This window comes from Berghia stephanieae, chromosome 13 (genome assembly GCF_034508935.2).
Source record: "Berghia stephanieae isolate SIO BIC M18660-M18661 chromosome 13, UCSD_Bste_1.3, whole genome shotgun sequence".
Taxonomy (NCBI): domain Eukaryota; kingdom Metazoa; phylum Mollusca; class Gastropoda; order Nudibranchia; family Aeolidiidae; genus Berghia; species Berghia stephanieae.
In genome coordinates this window covers 32,483,918-32,488,917 of record NC_088372.1, presented here as the reverse complement: position 1 = coordinate 32,488,917, position 5,000 = coordinate 32,483,918, and the positions used below count along the sequence as shown (strand labels likewise).

Sequence of the window (5,000 nt, the reverse complement as noted above, 5' to 3'; positions counted from 1 at the left end):
TTCACCGATCTCAAGCAGGAAATGAGTATCTGGACATTGACAGACTTATTTTTGTCGAAAGATACATTATAATAATAGCGTCCCCAACAGGAGTCGTGGCTCACCCGACATGTTTATGAGTTACGGTTGGCTTAGGACTCTTTGTAAAGTGCCTTGTGCACATTTAGTAGATATTGCGCCGTATAAAGGATCACTTTTTTCTCTCCATTCATTCATTTCGCGGATTCATTCTTCTTCTTCTTCTTCTTCGTTCCCGTCACGTCACATGGTCAGTCCGGTCTGGTGAATGAAGCCCACAGTGGTCCTGAGGTCGTCCTCACTGCCGTACAGCTTCTTTGAGTATGGGGTTGGGTCAGGCCAGAAGTTCCTTCTCAACTGGTTGTACTTTGGACATTCCATTAGGACATGATGTCCATTTTCATTTTCAAGTCCGCAGTCACATTGTCCAGAGGCACCTGCTCTGGACATCCTCCACATATGTTCCTTTAACTGGTTGTGTCCAGTTCTCAGTCTGAAGATGATGACCTGTTCCTTTCTGTCGAGCACCTTGATTGGGTCATTCATGTTGTATTCTGGGTGCTTCTCTCTCCATCTCTGAGACTGGATTCAATCATCCATATATTATACAACGAAACGGTACCCTGGCTGTAACACTGCCTTGAGCAGCGTATCAATTGCATAAAGATTAGAAAGAAAAGAAAAGAAATCTTATTATCATAATCACGATCATATCCCCCCAATTCCCCACCTTTTCCATCCCACCCCCAACCCAACCTTTCATTCCTTACCTTTTATTTTGACCACCTGTTTCACCACTAGCTGTCAATCGACGTGATTCTGGCCCCGCCCACTCCATAGCCGGCTCGCCGACAACGACGACGAGGTTGTGACGGGCCCGTAAACGTAATAAATCTACAGTCACCACCATTATAACACAAGTCAAACTGTTAGCGGCCTGCCAACTAGAAATTTTTAGCCAGCAATATCTCTTTTTTTTTTTTAATGATTAGGTCACATTGCAATACTGGACTTAATGGAATAAAATGTCTTCTCTCTCTCTCTCTCTCTCTCTCTCTCTCTCTCTCTCTCTCTCTCTCTCTCTCTCTCTCTCTATATATATATATATATATATATATATATATATATATATATATATATATATATATATATATATTATTTAAAATATTTACCACAATGTTTGGGGCAGGACTGAGTCCTGAAGATGGCAAATTAAGCCTGAAACATTGATGTAGACTGCCCCAAACATTGTGGTAAATATTTTAAATAATAATTCGCTCCATTACTACATGTCGAGCACTTTTCGTACCATATTTGTATCAAACACGATTCAATATATATATATATATATATATATATATATATATATATATATATATATATATATATACATATATATATTATCGGTAAAATATAATTGTATGTTTTGTATAGCTTGCAAAAACAACAACAACAACAACAACAAACAAACAACAAAACAACCACGAGCTAAACGTTTATTTCCAGTTTGCTAACAATTTACATTGCTGTAATCTGGAGGAAAAGAAAACAAACCCATATTTAAACATTTGGCCAGAAAACTCGTCCTTCAAATATCGATCGATTTATCATCTTTGCAAAAACTCTCAAACCTGGGACTTCGATGAAGTCGACAACAAACTCGACAGAGACAACGCTTTTTAAGGCCAGGCACTCATTTTACACCTTGAGTATGGTGAAGGAATGTGAGTAAAAAGCTAGATCAACCATACCTCTCAGAGCGGGACGCAAACACTGGCTGGACCTTTCGGTCCTAAAGCATAGCAGCAACTTCTAATGGTGCTCACACTAATGATATGTTATGACTATCGACCCAATCTGCAGTAGTAGTATCGTTCGGCTACACTTCTATGTTCAAGGTATCAATCCAGGTTCTGAAGTCATCATCACATTTGTTGATGGTTTCAAATCTCCCTTCAAGTTTTGTCTCTGGGCATTCTAGTACGAGGTGGTTTGCATCTTGTGGTGCTTTGTTGCACCTTGGGCATGTTGGTGATTCTTGGAGCCCCCATTTGTGCATGTTGGCAACTGTTCTTGTATGTTTTGACCGTAGTCTACTTGCAGCTACCCAGTATTTTCTTGGTTGATCCTGTAGACATGGGAGACTTTTACAGGGATCTTCAATTAGTTCCCCTCCTGTTGGTTTATTCTTTTTCCATTCCTCGCACCAGGCTTCTTGCGTGTTGTACCCAATCTGCAAATTCTTTACCGCACTCGTGCAAACTCGCCGGAAGCTTCGTCACAACACGCCTTTCAACTAGATGTTCTGCGGTTTCGGGTTCGTTCCCGCATCGGGTACATGTTGGGCAGGTGGAAAAAGTCCCCAATGATGAAGCGATTTTGTCCAAAGGCGAAGACATGATATGGAATATGATCGTGATTATGATAATAAGATTTATTTTATTTTCTTTCTAATCTTTATGCATTTGATATGCTGCTCAAGACCATCTAAATCATTCGGACATAATGTCGTTTCGAGTCCCAAATGATGTCAACGTTTCGGATTTCACATTCATCAACTAACGGAACGACACAAAATATAGGGCGATCATGAATATAAAGACAAGATCACCGATAATCTCCTCTGACATCAAGATCACGTGATCTGCTCCTCTTATGTGCGGCTATGTGGTCGTGTGGTATGACACTCGCATTCGGATCGGAAGGTCCTGGGTTCGAGCCTCACTCGGCGCATAGTTGAGTCTTTGGAAAAGGCTTTTTACTCACATTCTCTCACCGTACTCATGTGTAAAATGAGTGCCATGTCGTTAACAGCGTTTTCTCTATTTAAAAAATCAATATTTACCTAACAGGCGTCATGTCTGGTATTATACGTTACGCGTTGCTGTTGGTCAGGGACCCCTTGTAAAGCGCTTAGAGCACTTTAGTGGATATTGCGCTAAATAAATGCTCTTGTATTTTTTTTTAACTGTTTCGAAAAGCGTGCCACAAAATTTACTGACAAGTCCTTTGCCGTTGGCCAAGTACCCCTTGTAAAGCGCTTTGAGCCAATTTAGTTGATATTGCTCTATATAGATAGTTCGAAGATGACGTCACTCAGGCCTTTGTTACTGTTTTTGCCATCCGCGTTTGTGGGTTGTTCTCACTAAACTGTATTAATCAGACTATAAAAGTTCATGGTTACATAGAGTTTGTGTGATTGTCCGTTATACTTCCGGATGGCAATGTTGTGAACTCCTTGGCCAAGCACATTCTATCTCTACTATCTATAAAAGCCAAGGCCCATGATTTGGTTTGATTTAAAAACATTTTTTCCACTTGTGAAATCAGTAAAATAAAGTTACAAGGTGATGGTGTATGTGAGTTTGAGTGTGTGTGTGTGTGTGTTTGTGTGTGTGTGTGTTTGACTGTGTGTGTGTGTGGGGGGGGGGGGTTAGTGGGTCCTTTAAAAAGGGTTAGTTTGACAACCCCGTCGTTGGTCCTGAACTCTGACCCGACCTGAGACACGACAGGCCGCTGATGTTGACAATTATTATTCTGTAACTGTCTCCACTCATTAGAACAAAGGGATAATGGAGGTAGGGACTACTAGCCAAGGTTGTATGACGAAACGTTTTACATATAAATGAGTAATTTGCCTATTTATCGGTAATATTAAGTATTATATTCGATAAAAATGACTACACTGTCGTAATGGGGTTAACTATTGCGGGTTTTTGATGAGTAGTTCTCACTAAATTCTATCAATCAGACTATAGATAGTTCGAAGATGACGTCACTCAGGTTGTTATTGTTTATTGCCATCCGCGTTTATGAGTAATTCTCACTAAACTGTATTAACCAGACTATAAACGATCATGGTTACACACAATTATACTTCCGGATGGCAATGTTGTGAACTTATTAGCCAAGTGCATACTATCTATAGATAGTATGCACTTGGCCAAGGAGTTCACAACATTGCCATCCGGAAGTATAACGGACCAACACACAAACTCTGTGTAACCATGAACTTTTATAGTCTGGTTAATACAGTTTAATGAGAACAACTCGCAAACGCGGATGGCAAAAACCATAACAAAGGCCTGAGTGGCGTCATGTGCATACTATCTATAGATAGTATGCACTTGGCTCAGAAGCTACAGAAATGCATAGGTATCTTTGACTCAATAAATCTTGGTGAGAAGGAGAGTTTAGCTTGTTAGAACCTATCTTCAGGACTTTGGAGCATTTTTTGGAACATGCTGAGAGCAAATTATTATTTGTAAATCTTTTTAAAGTGAATTTTTCTATCTTTTTCCCCTTGGAAACTAGGCATTTTTGACATTTTAAGGAGGCAGCTGGCAGATCAGCAAGAGCCTCTACTTACGGCTATGTGGTCTAGTGGTATGACACTTGCCTTCGGATCGGAAGGTACTGGGTTCGAGCCCGGATCTCAGCGGCGCGTAATTGAATCCTTAGAAAATGCTCTTTACTCACATCCTCTCAACGTGCTCAGGTTTTAAATGTGTACCTGGCCGTTAACAGCGTTATATCTGTTCGGAAAAAAATTTGATATCGCCTAACAGGCGTCATGTCTCGTGCTACATATTACAATTTTGCTAGTTGGCCAGGGACCCTTTGTAAAGCGCTTTGAGCACGTTTTGTGGATATTGCCCTATATAAAACCCCAAGTTAATAAAAGCTTAAGTTTTACTTGCAATCACCAAAAATAGAAATCTTTTTTTTTTAAAAGATAAATATCCACATGCCTATGTTTATTGTTGTATGTATAAAGATGAAGATAAACCTAAACTGGCTAAGTGATGACAAACATTGGATAATAATAATAAAATATCTTTATTGTCCTCAAAAAAGTGGCAATTTGTCATTTAGTTACACATTTATAACAATACAATATTCACATAGACACACTCACACAGATGCACACTAGTGTAACATAGAAGTCATCGAAAAAACAAAAAACAAAAAAAAAATCCCAA

At 39.5% G+C, this 5,000-nt stretch overlaps 1 protein-coding gene across 1 annotated transcript in view; it reads left to right on the top strand.

Moving 5' to 3' along the window:
- Nucleotides 1-5,000, top strand: part of LOC144958933 (uncharacterized) — a 147,287-nt gene that overhangs the window by 88,938 nt on the left and 53,349 nt on the right. The window lies entirely within an intron of this gene.